This window comes from Pelobates fuscus, chromosome 3 (genome assembly GCF_036172605.1).
Source record: "Pelobates fuscus isolate aPelFus1 chromosome 3, aPelFus1.pri, whole genome shotgun sequence".
NCBI lineage: Eukaryota > Metazoa > Chordata > Amphibia > Anura > Pelobatidae > Pelobates > Pelobates fuscus.
Window position 1 is genome coordinate 187,105,375 of NC_086319.1, and position 13,653 is coordinate 187,119,027.

The following is a 13,653-nucleotide window of genomic DNA, read 5'->3' on the forward strand; positions in this document are numbered from 1 at the left end:
AGTTCCCTTCGCCTTTCCTCATCCACGACTAAAGCTGAACTCTCACCATTCAGGATAAACCGCCTCTGAGGGATCTCGGGAACCAGTGTTCTATGTGCCGGAAGCTAAGTAAAACCTCTGTGATAAGCGTTGCATCACAAAGCTGTTATTTCCTGTCTCCAAAGTCCTTCGTTAAAACAAACTCGTTACAGCTAACTTCAACTGATACTTTGTCTCAGTTAGCTGCATCTATCTTACTTCAGTTAAAGTCTATGGAACAGCTAATGTAACTTCTTATCACCTAATTAATTACTACTACTAAAGAACTCTTTCTACTTCAGTCATCGTTTATTACTTAAAGCTACAGTGCATATAATTGTGGACTTCAGTTATCGTTTACTACTTAAAGCTACAGTGCATAATTGTGGACTTCAGTTATCGTTTACTACTTAAAGCTACAGTGCATATAATTGTGGACTTCAGTTATCGTTTACTACTTAAAGCTACAGTGCATATAATTGTGGACTTCAGTTATCGTTTACTACTTAAAGCTACAGTACCTGTAAAGTGGAATTAAAGTCAATACCTTTTACTTTTTATAATAAAAATTCAAACTATAAGAAATCTGCAGTTGTGTTCCTTCATAACAAATGTTTAGACGTGACAGAATAATCCAGCCATTGTAATGGATCCAGCAGATTTCGATTCTACTATAACTACGCTGAATCAAAGAGTTGATACACTAGCCCAAGGTGTTCAAGACCTGCAAGTTACTAACGAAAGAATTCTCACGTATGTCAGAGATCTACAAACTCATACTCCTCATACTGTTCTGCACTCGGCTAGTGATCCTGCTGTGTGTAACCCTGAAAAGTTCTCTGGAGATCGTTCAAAATACAGGGAGTTCCTCAACACCTGCAAACTATTAATTGCTTTGAAACCTCGATCTTATCCTACAGAAAGAACTAAAGTTTGTTCGGTTATTTCCTTTCTAAGAGGTGAACCTATGTCATGGGCCCATTCCTTTCTGGAAAACGACGACCCCATCTTAGACTCACTGGATGAATTTTTTGAAGCCATGTCTCTTCTCTATGAAACAAGCTACATGTCTCTTCTCTAACAAACAAGCTACAGCTGACTTAACAATCAGAACTCTACAACAAAGAAATAGACCCGTTGAAGATTACATTGCTGAATTTAAAAGATGGGCTGTAGAAACGCAATGGAACGACATCACATTGCGCAACCAATTTCGTATTGGGTTATCTGAAGCTGTAAAAGATGAACTGTCTAGAACAGAACTTCCTACTACTTTGAACGCTCTAATTCACTTATCAATCAGCATTGACAGAAGATTAAGAGAAAGAAAGGCAGAAAAAGCCCTTTTTCATTCTAAAGACCGAAGACCTATTACTCCCTCAAAAGCTCCAGAAAAGACTTCATTTCATCCTCCAAAGCCTCCTGACAACCCATCCGAACCAATCAAACCTATGGAAATAGGGGTAATAAGAAGTCCTCTCACTCCTGCAGAAAAGAACCGAAGACGTCAATTAAACCTATGCATGTATTGTGCTTCTCAAGATCATTTGGTTTCTGATTGTCCCTTATTAAAACGGACAAAGGCCGGTAGACAAGCCTATACCTCTGCGATCTTCAGTGCACTCCCCTCAACACCGACCACTCCGTTCACACCTATATCCCTTGTAATACAGTGGGATAAGGTGAGAATTGTTACTGAAGCTATCATCGATTCAGGTGCAAATGGAGTATTCATCGATTCAACCTTTGTAACAAAGAATAAAATTCCTTGTGTTCAAAAAGCCATTTCTGTTCCTATTAAAGTGATTGACGGCTCCTTTATCTCCTCGGGACCGATTCTTCATGAAACCATCCCTCTAAAGGTAACCACCAATCATATTCATACTGAATTTCTAGTATTTGATGTTATTCCATCACCTCTCTATCCCGTTATAATAGGGATCAATTGGTTAAGAAACCACAACCCTCAAATTTCATGGTCTCCTTTCTCTATCACCTTTAACTCATATTATTGTAAAGAAACATGTTTACAGCAAATTCCTATTCTTCAGATCTCAAAAGAACCAACTATACCTTCTTGTTATTCAGACTTTTCAGACGTATTCAGTAAGAAAGAAGCTGAAACGCTCCCGCCTCATCGTTCCTACGATTGTCCTATAGACCTCATACCTGGTGCCCCTATGGATAATTCAAAAGTCGATTGTATTATCAACTGGCCTGTTCCCTCTACAGAAAAAGAATTACAGCGATTTCTAGGGTTCACCAACTTCTACAGAAAATTTATTAAAAACTACTCTGAGATAGCTCACCCTCTTAATCAACTTAACAGTAAAAAACATCCCTTCAATTGGAACGAGAAGGCTCAAACTGCCTTCACTGAATTAAAGAGAAAGTTTACAACAGCTCCTGTTCTGCAACTTCCAAATCCTTCATATCTTTATGTCCTTGAAACGGATGCTTCGGAAATTGCAATTGGAGCTGTCCTTTCTCAACACAAAACTCCTCAAGAACCTCTTCATCCTGTCGCCTTCTTCTCACGATCATTATCTCCTGCCGAAAAGAATTATCCTACAGGAGAAAAAGAATTATTAAGTATCAAAGTGGCTTTAGAAACCTGGAGACACCTTCTTGAAGGCGCTCAGAACTCTTTAATCATTTATACTGACCATAAAAATCTCGAATATCTTCACTCCAATAAAACACTGTCTGCTCGACAAGTAAGATGGAATCTCTTTTTTTCCCGGTTCAACTTCCAAATCGTCTTTAGACCTGGGTCTAGAAACAAAAAGGCTGATGCCCTTTCCAGGATCCATAAAGACATTAAAATTGAACCTCCTTCGCCTAAAGTCATTGGAATCTTATCTTCTCTTATTGATGACATTAAAGATCTCAGTGAAGATGCTCTCGAACTTCCTAAATCAATGAAATTATCCAAGAAAAACGGTCTCTACTATTTCAAAGACCGGATTTACGTACCTCCCACTTTCAGAATTAAAGTACTCGGATTTATTCATGATTCTCCTCTGGCAGGTCATCCAGGTATAAAAAAGACCCTTGAATTGTCTAAAAGATACTATTGGTGGCCTCGTCAAGACCAAACTATTGAATCTTATCTCAAATCTTGTTCTGAATGCCAAAGATCCAATCATATGTCCTCTTCGTTCAAGAAATTACATGAAAATCTAGAATTGGCTTCCTTCAATCAAAAGAAGTTTTTTGATACAAAAACACAACCTTCACCTTCTTATAAAATCGGTGATCTTGTCTGGCTTTCCTCAAAGAACATCTCTACAATTCGTCCATCAAAGAAGTTAAGTTCTCTTTTCCTTGGTCCTTTTCCAATCATATCGGTTATCAACCGTAATGTTGTTAAATTGAAACTTCCACCAACTTTAAAGCTACATCCTGTTTTTCATGTGTCCTTGTTGAAGCCTCATCATCCTGACCCTTTCCAAAGAAATGTCACTACTTCTCCTGATCCCATATTGGTCCAGGGTGAAGAAGAATACGAAATTCAAAGTATACTGGATTCAAGGATCCATCGTGGCTCCTTACAATACCTCATCAGATGGAAAGGATATGGAATTGATGAAGATACATGGGAAAACTCCTCTGTCGTTCATGCTGACAAATTAATTTCCAAATTTCACAAACGTTACCCTTCTAAGCCAAGTCAATAGCACCCAGAGGTTGCTCATTAAGGAGGGGATACTGTCATGCCTTAATTATGATATCCTCTTACTTCCTGGTTCCACGGAGCTTAGCCACACCTCTTCATGACACGGTCTGCCTATTTAATCTGACCGCACCAGCTGATCGACGCTGGATTATTGAACTACGTTCCGTACTCACGAACCGGCTGCAACATCGTTGTGAAAGCCCTCTGTTACCAGGCCGGACTGGAAGACTTCAAGTTCCCTTCGCCTTTCCTCATCCACGACTAAAGCTGAACTCTCACCATTCAGGATAAACCGCCTCTGAGGGATCTCGGGAACCAGTGTTCTATGTGCCGGAAGCTAAGTAAAACCTCTGTGATAAGCGTTGCATCACAAAGCTGTTATTTCCTGTCTCCAAAGTCCTTCGTTAAAACAAACCCGTTACAGCTAACTTCAACTCATACTTTGTCTCAGTTAGCTGCATCTATCTTACTTCAGTTAAAGTCTATGGAACAGCTAATGTAACTTCTTATCACCTAATTAATTACTACTACTAAAGAACTCTTTCTACTTCAGTCATCGTTTATTACTTAAAGCTACAGTGCATATAATTGTGGACTTCAGTTATCGTTTACTACTTAAAGCTACAGTGCATAATTGTGGACTTCAGTTATCGTTTACTACTTAAAGCTACAGTGCATATAATTGTGGACTTCAGTTATCGTTTACTACTTAAAGCTACAGTGCATATAATTGTGGACTTCAGTTATCGTTTACTACTTAAAGCTACAGTACCTGTAAAGTGGAATTAAAGTCAATACCTTTTACTTTTTATAATAAAAATTCAAACTATAAGAAATCTGCAGTTGTGTTCCTTCATAACAAATGTTTAGACGTGACACCCATATGGCAAGTTCTTAATGAATTGTGATGGGTGGAATGAATTAGCATGTAAATACGACGTACGATCAGTGGGTTTATGGTACAAATCAAATGCCAATCTTATTTTGTATTATATGAGTATTTGTTAGGCATTTGAGGGAGTGCTGTTGAGTTTTGGCACCTAGTTATTGTTTATATCGTCTCTCCATACAATTATGGTATAGTATCATTCTTATTCCTCCACACATACAGCTGATGCATTTGTCCAAAAAGTACCAATTTTGTTTCATTGATCCACAAAACAGAATCCCAAAACTTTTGTGGCCTATTTATATGATGTTGAGTATATTGGAGCTATTTCTATTGTGCTTTTGGGTCAGCACAACGATCCAATTTTATATAAAATTTTACCTTCAAAACCTAGGATCACATACAGAGGAGCAAAAAATTAAAAAAATATACTAGTTAAGAGTCACCTAAAACCCACAAAACCTAAGCATTTCATTCAGGATCTTAAAGGATTCTATGGTTGTGGCACATGTCTCTCATGTAGAACAACTAAACAAACAAAAAGACATCTTGAAGACTTGGAGAGTATTATTCAGAAACCGTATACTATCAAAGACCATCTCACGTGCCACTCCAAGGGTATTTTATATATTTTAAAATGCCCTTGTAATCTGCTCTATGTAGGGAGAACCATTAGACCTCTCAAAGTTAGAATCGCCGAACACATTCGGAATATTAAAAATGGCTTGGAAACCCATAGTGTGTCGCAGCATTTTAAAGAAACTCATAATCAAAACCCAGAGAATTTATTTTTCTGTGCGATTAAGGAAGTGAAACGAGACTGGAGAGGGGGAAATTATATTAAAACATTAGGGAAAGAAGAAATGAAATTCATATATACTTTTAAAACTCTTATCCCCCATGGCCTGAATTTAGATTTTGAGGTTTGTCACTTTTAAATATCCAGTTCCTTTTACAGCATGTTTTTTATAAAGGTTTCTTATAAAGGTTTTTCATTTTAAGTCTATTTTGGGAATGCTTTTAAGCTCATTTTATTCTTGCCTTACTATCAGCACTTTTCCATTCACATGTCTTATCCATTTAGTTCTCTTTGTAAGACCAGATCTATATAGTAATTTTAAAGCGTATATTTTTATATTTCCTGTTCATTTATAAGTTTTTCTATATTATACTTATGTATATTTTGCATAATTTTGAATCTAGAATATGTATTAACTTCATTTTATTCTCTCCATTAAAACTCTGTTTTGAGAGACTTATTTGCACAATGACAATCATTTAAAATGGACTGCCAGCTTTTTATGAGACTCATTAAGGGCATAATGGACTGCCAGCCGAAAATGAAACAAAGTAGAACGCAGAGACACGTCCCAATACATGAAAATCTGAATCATAACGCATGCGTTCCACCGTTGGAACGCAAGTGCCGAAACCGGAAATGACTGAACTAATGCGTTCCACCCGTGGAACGCGGAAGTAAAAAATGCCGCGATCGAGCACTCAAGCCAGAAAAAGGGCGCGAAATTCAAACTACATATAAAGAATACTTACAGTAAGGATTCACAGCAACTGAGGAAGCCTCCATAGGAGGCGAAACGCGTTTTGCTATCAGAGACAATCTCTACAAGATTTCCTTCAACCGTAAGGTCTTGTGATTTTTATACTTTTTGTGCACTTTATCAATAAAGCACTTTTTACTATTTAAACTTACCTGTGAGAGGACATCACCTTATTCATCACCTCCGGGCAGTAGAAAGAAGGGAGTGGGAACCTAAATCCCACAACGCTGGAAGATTGAGCCTTACTTTACAGGCTCCTGCTTTGTGAGTTTATTTCCACATACTTCCCTGATGTTTATAGGAGATTCAGACAATATTGCACTATTATGTGTCTTTTTTTGTTTTATCTCTAGGTTGTTTTAAATTCATTTTAAACAAGAAGATACTCCACCTTATATTGTATGTATATTCTGATTTACAATGAGGCTTGAATAATTTTGATTGCAACTGTACATACTCGTGTTATTGATGTGAATACAGTGTTTTAATGTAAAGTGTATAAATGACTCAGACTTGAATCCCAAAGCATATTGAAGGTCATGGGAGTTTACACCAGTGCTGTGATAGAAATATCTTTACATCTGTGCCAATGTCCCATTATGATTTGTTTGAGTTAGCACTGGATGGATGGATAGATGGATGAATGAGGAGATGTATGAATGCATAGATAGACAGACAGATGGTTCTAGGTATAGAAATTCAATGTTTCAGTGTTGACACTTTGGGGTCACATGCTTATTGTTATTAAAATTATTATTATTGTTAATAAAACTATTTCTTGCTTATAGTATGATGTTTCTTCTTTGTTACAGGCAACACTGATGACATATTTAAAGCTGTACTCATGCTGGCACGGCAGAATTCCCTGTAATATGTTCCCACATAGTAATCTGAATGTGACTATGACAAAGTGCACAACACATGATTGTGTGTAAGATATAGCATGTCCTCTGAGCAGTTGTCCACTGAAAAGTATTCTAACAAGTTTACCTTTACTTGTTCTGTTACAAAGAGCGTCTGAGCAATTAACAAATCAGATTGGGCTGCTTGGTACACCAAGTTGGTACTCACAAATTATAATGTTAACATGGGTAACATTTAAATCTTCACTTTAATGTCAAGTTATAAAATAATGAAGCAGCATTTCAACACAAAGCCATCTTCATTTGTTTTTCACTTTTCATGCTAGCTTCTACCATAAACACTATGGTCTGTGCATTTTATTCAAGTGAGAAGGTCTGCTTTTTGTCTTCAGTTTTAAACTGACAAAGTGGCTGTTGCTCATGGTCATCTACCTTTGTTAGTGTTAAGTATAACTGTCATGCAGTGCTTGACAGGAAGTAAAAACCAACCCAGGAAATATGCATCATCACAGTGTACTGTGTGGGCTATAAAGTCTGATGACTATAAAGGCTGATATCATGCCATGAAGCTGGACATTGGTGGGTGGGGTAAAAGATGGTGGGTCTGCCCAGATAATTGTGAATGTTTCAGTACACTGATAATGCGCGAGCACTATACTTTTTGGGGACAGTTATCTGGTGTCCCTAAAAGAAGTACAGCAGAAAACAAAGGATGGAAGGACAAGACATTGAAATTGGACACTGAAGTCTCTCCAAAATTGGAAATGTTGGCAGGCAAGCTCACTTATTATACTACCGTATTTATTCGAGTATAACGCGCACACGTGTATAACGCGCACCCCTAATTTTCGATTAAAAATCGGTATAAAATTTTATACCGATTTTTAATCTAAAATTAGGGTGCTTGTTATACTCGAATAAATATTCGAGTGGGTGCTCCGATAATACCGACCGCCGGGCTCATTACAAGCCCGGCGGTCCTGGGGGGGCGGGCAGCAAGCGTTTACTCACCTCCGTGCAGCTCCTCCAGCTTCCCAGTGTAATTCTTGCGAGACCCGCGGCCAGCTCTGACGTCAGAGCTGCCCGCGGGTCTCGCGAGATTTACACTGGGAAGCTGGAGGAGCTGCACGGAGGTGAGTAAACGCTTGCTGCCCGCCCCCCCAGGACCGCCGGGCTTGTAATGAGCCCGGCGGTCCTGGGAGGTATAATCGGAGCACCCACTCGAATATTTATTCGAGTATAACGCGCACCCCTAATTTTAAATTAAAAATCGGTACAAAATTTTGCGCGTTATACTCGAATAAATACGGTATATTATATTCCAAAAATATAATGCGCATTCCACTCCACTCGGGAGCTGACGTCGGCGGGGGAGGAGAGGTCACCAGCGCTGAGGGAGCCCAGGACTGGATTAAGGTAAGTAGCTGAAGGTGTTTTAACCCCTTCAGCGCCAAGGGAGGGGGGCCCTGAGGGTGGGGAGGTCTTAAGAATGATAGAGTGTCAGAAAAACAAGTTTGTTTTCCTGACACTATAGTAATCCTTTAATAACTACAGGGATACCCCACTTAATGCGGTAGATAGGTCCAACTGCTATGAGTACTAAGCAAAACAGCGCTAAACAGGGCAGTTTAACATGGGGAAGATAGGCATAGGGAATCAACTTTGAAAAAAAGACACAACACCAATAGAATTTTAAAGCTTTTAAAACTTTTTTTACTTGCTGTGAACTGCACACAGCAGCATAAATAAAAAGCAAAATAAACTAAGGGTTTTGCACCCAATAAATTAAAGAAACAGTACCAAATTAAAGTAACAGTCCAAAAAAAAAAGGTTTAAATGGTGGATGTGGAGGCTCCAGGGTCATCCTCCTGCCTCGTTTTTTTGGCCACAAATTGGTCAAAGGTCGTTTGTCTATGTTTCTTGCGGCTATCCAGCAGATGGCGGTAGCAAGACTCCCCTCCCAGCCAGGGCCGGATTAACATAGGGGCTGATGGAGCTGCAGCTCCAGGCCCATGGAGTAGGCCCATTTAAAAAAAAAACAAAAAAATTTTTTTTATTTTTTTTTACACACTACTCTTAGGTTTGCCACCTGACTAGTATTTTACTGGCACAGCCGGTATTTGAGGCTGCCTGGTCGTGCCGGTATTGCAGTAATATCTGCACTACAAATGCAGGTAATTTTCTCAGAATAAATGGAAATTACTCTACAATACCAGCACCGTGTGTGGAGTGTGTGGAGAGAGGCAGGAATAGGAAGTTACAGAATATCCCTGCCTCTCTCTACTACTTACTGATCCGTGGGGGAGCAGCAACACAGCACAGAGTCCAGACAGCAGCTCTACAGCTCAGGTAAGTGAGGGATGGGGGGAAAGGCAGCAGGGACACATGGGGACACTGAGACACTAGGGGACACAGACACTAGGGGACACATGGGGACAGGGCCGGCGCGTCCATAAGGCGGCACAGGCGGCCGCCTTAGGGCGCCAGAGAAGGGGGGCGCAAAAATCCGAATCCCCTGCCTCTGGCTGGAGACTCGGATTTTTAATCTCACCTCTCTCCCTGCAGCCAGCACACAGGAGCCTGGCAGTGAAGTCAGCCGTCCTCCTCTGATGATGTCAGAAGGGGGCGGGACTTCTTCTGCTCCCAGACTCCCCAGCGGTCCTGATTGCAGCTCCAGCCTCCAGCCTCCAGTGCAGCCCATCCCATCCCATCCGACCACCAGGGGTAAGGTTCTCCCTCCTGGACCAAGGTAAGTCTCTGGGAGGGGGTGGGGGAAGAACTTGTAGCATTTTTTTTTTTTTTTTTTTTTTAAATCAAAAGTTTTTTTTTTCAGCCCCTTTCTTCAGCCCCTGCACCCACCATACTCCCCCCTTCCCCCACCATACTCCCCCTGCCCCCCACCATACTCCCCCTGCCCCCACCATACTCCCCCCTGCCCCCACCATACTCCCCCTGCCCCCCCACCATACTCCCCCTGCCCCCACCATACTCTCCCTGCCCCCACTATACTATCCCTGCCCCCACTATACTATCCCTGCCCCAACTATACTGCCCCTGCCCCCACTATACTGCCCCTGCCCCCACTATACTGCCCCTGCCCCCACTATACTGCCCCTGCCCCCACTATACTGCCCCTGCCCCCACTATACTCCCCCTGCTCCCCCTTCCCCCATTATACTCCCCCTGCCCCCCCATACTATCCCTGCCCCCACCATACACCCCCTGCCCCCACCATACGGCCCCTGCCCCCACCATACGGCCCCTGCCCCACCATACGGCCCCTGCCCCCACTATACTCCCCTGCCACCTCTATAGCCCCTGCCCCCTCTACAGCCCCTACCCCTCCAAACTGCCCCACCATACTACCCCTGCCCCCTTTACAGCCCCTCTATAGCCCCTGCCCCACCATGGTGCCTCTGCCCCCTCTACTGCCCCATGTGCCCCTCTACAGCACTTCTATTTCCCTCTATAGACCCTGCCCCCACCATACTGCCCCCTTTACAGCCCCTGCCCCCACTATACTCCCCCTGCCCCCAATATACTCCCCCTGCCCCCACTATACTCCCCCTGCCCCCACTATACTCCCCCTGCCCCCACCATACTCCCCCTGCCCCACCATACTCCCCCCTGCCCCCACCATACTCCCCCCTGCCCCCACCATACTCCCCCCTGCCCCACCATACTCCCCCCTGCCCCACCATACTCCCCCCTGCCCCCACCATACTACCCCTGCCACCTCTATAGCCCCTGCCCCCACCATACTACCCCTGCCACCTCTATAGCCCCTGCCCCATCATACTACCCCTGCCCCCTTTACAGCCCCTCAATAGCCCCTGCCCCCTCTACTGCCCCATGTCCCCCTCTACAGAACTTCTATTTCCCTCTACAGCCCCTGCCCCCTGCCTCTGCCCCCCTTTCACACGCCTCTACTGCCCCTGTCTCCCCCCTCTACCCGCCTCAACAGCCCCTGTCCCCCCCTCTACTTCCCATTTACCCCCTACCATACTGTCCCTGTGACACCACTTTATTGCCTCAGTGTCCCTCGTTACAGCCTGTGCCCACACCATACTGCCCCTGTGTCCCCCTCTACTGCCCCTGTGTCCCCCCTCTACTGCCCATTTCCAACCACATTGCCCCTTTGCTCCCACCACAGCCCCTATACTCCCTTCTACAGCCTCTAACTCCCTTACTTCACATCCCTTCCACTCCCTTTTACCCCATAGCTCCAGTACAGCCCCTATTCCCTTACTACAGTCCTTACCCCCACTACAGCCCCTCTCCCCCAAATTGCTGCCCATATCCCCCACACTACAGCCCCTGTTCCCACTTGCAGCCATCAACCTACTTCAGTCCCTAACCCCCTACTACAGCCCCAATTCCCCACTACATTTCCTAAGCCCCCAATTACAGCCCCTAACTCTCAACTACAGCCCCTGTCCCCCTACTACAGCCATTAACTCCTTAATTAGAGCCCCTATTACCCCACTAAAACTCACTACCACCTCCCCCCCCCCCCCCCCACCCAAGATTAGGTTCTGGATCTGCCCCTGCTCTGTATACCTGTCTGCATGTCTCTGTATGACTGTCTGTCTGTGTCTGTATGTCTCTATATGACTGTGTCCGTGTGTTTCTGAATGTCCCTGTATGCCTGTATGTCGCTGTATGACTGTATCCATATGTCTCTGTATGCCTTGTTCTGTATATCTTTGTGTGACTGTCTGTGTATATATGTCTCTGTATGCATTGTTCGTTATGTCTCTGTATGCCTGCATCTTCATGTCTCTGTATGTCTGTGTTTGTATAACTGTGTTTTTATTTATCTATATGCCAGTGTCTGCATGTCTGTGTGTGTGTGTCTGTATGACTGTATGTCTGTGTACCTGTATGTGTTGATTGTATGACTGTGTGTCTGTATGGCTGTGTTTGTTTGATTGTGTGCCTGCATATTTCTGTGACTATGTGCCTGTATGTGTGTGTGTAGCTATATATCTATGTCTATATGGCTTGGGAGGGAAAAGTTACACAAAGGAGCCTGAGGGGAAGAGGGACACACAAAAAACAGGCTGAGGGGAGAGACCCACAGAAAAGGGCTGTGGGAAAGAAAGACACACAAAGGGGCTGGGGGGGGGAAGGAGATACACATGGGGGTTGTAAGAGACATACAAGGGGGTGTAAGACACACTAAAGGGGGGTACAATACACTACATGGGGATTTCAAAAGGCTGGATATGAGACACCGCTAAAGATACATCTTATTTGTGTGTGGGGGGGCGGCAAAATTCATCTTCGCCTGTGTAGCCAAAAATCCTTGCACCGGCCCTGCATGGGGACACAGACACAAGGGGACACTGAGACACTATGACACAGGCACTGGGAGACCTGGAAACAATGAGACACTTGGGGACACTGGAAAACATGGGGACACTGAGACACTAGGGGACACTGAGACACTAGGGGACATATGGGGACACTGAGACACATGGGGACACAGACACTAGGCGACACTGAGACACTAGGATACATGGGGACACAGACACTGGGAGACCTGGGGACACAGACACTGGGAGACCTGGGGACACAGACACTTGGGGACACTGGAAAACATGGGGACACTGAGACACTAGGGGACACTGGGACACATGGGATGCTGAGACACATGGGGACGCTGAGAGACATAGGGACATTGAGAGACACTGAGACATTGGGACACGGAGACACTATGTTCCCATGTCACCCAGCCAGTGTCCCTAGTGTCTCAGTGTCCCCAAGTCTCCCAGTGTCTGTGTCCCATGTCTCTCAGTGTGCCTAGTGTCCCCATGTGTCCCAGTGTCCCTATATGTCCCAGTGTCCCCATGTCTATGTCCACAACTGCCCCCATGTCTCCCAAAGTGTCTGTCTCCCAGCCAGTGTCCCCTAGTCTCCCAGTATCCCCTAGTCTCCCGGTGTCTGTGTCCCTAGTGTCTTAGTGTCCCCAAATGTTTCAGTGTCCCCATGTCTCCCAGTGTCTGTGTTCCTAGTGTCTCAGTGTGCCTGGTGTCCCAATGATTCCCTTTTATTTCAGAAGTTTGATCCTTAAGGGGTTAAAGGAGCACTATAGGGTCAGGAACACCATCATGTATTTCTGACCCTATCATGTTAAAACCATCACCCTGTCCCCTTCTTGCCTCCCTAAATATAGTAAAATATTACTTGTATTCAAGTCTGCAGCTGCTGGCTCAGAAGTGGTGGTCTGACTATATACCAGGAACTTCTGCCTGCTAGTAAGAAGGTAAGGAGACAAGTGGACCAGCGAGTGCTAGGGGACAGTCCTTAGAAAGCATGGAGTGAGCGCATCATTAGATGCATTTATGTCAAGCTCAAGGTGCTGCCTGCATAGTATGCCCTTAGTTTGACAGTCTGCAGGATTGGCAGGCAGCCTGCCATGCATTCATGGCAGGCTGACCTTCCAATTCTTTGGCCAAACATGCCCCCTTTATGGCATGTTCACCCCTTTTGGCAGGTCTTGTCACGTGATTCGCGCCAGTGGCACACCATTTTACCCCGCCCATTGACTTCCTGCTCACTGGACACTGCTGTTAGGGGTTATGGATTTACATAGACTATGTGTTTTATTATAGCTGCATCTTATGAGTTTCCCTCCAGCAC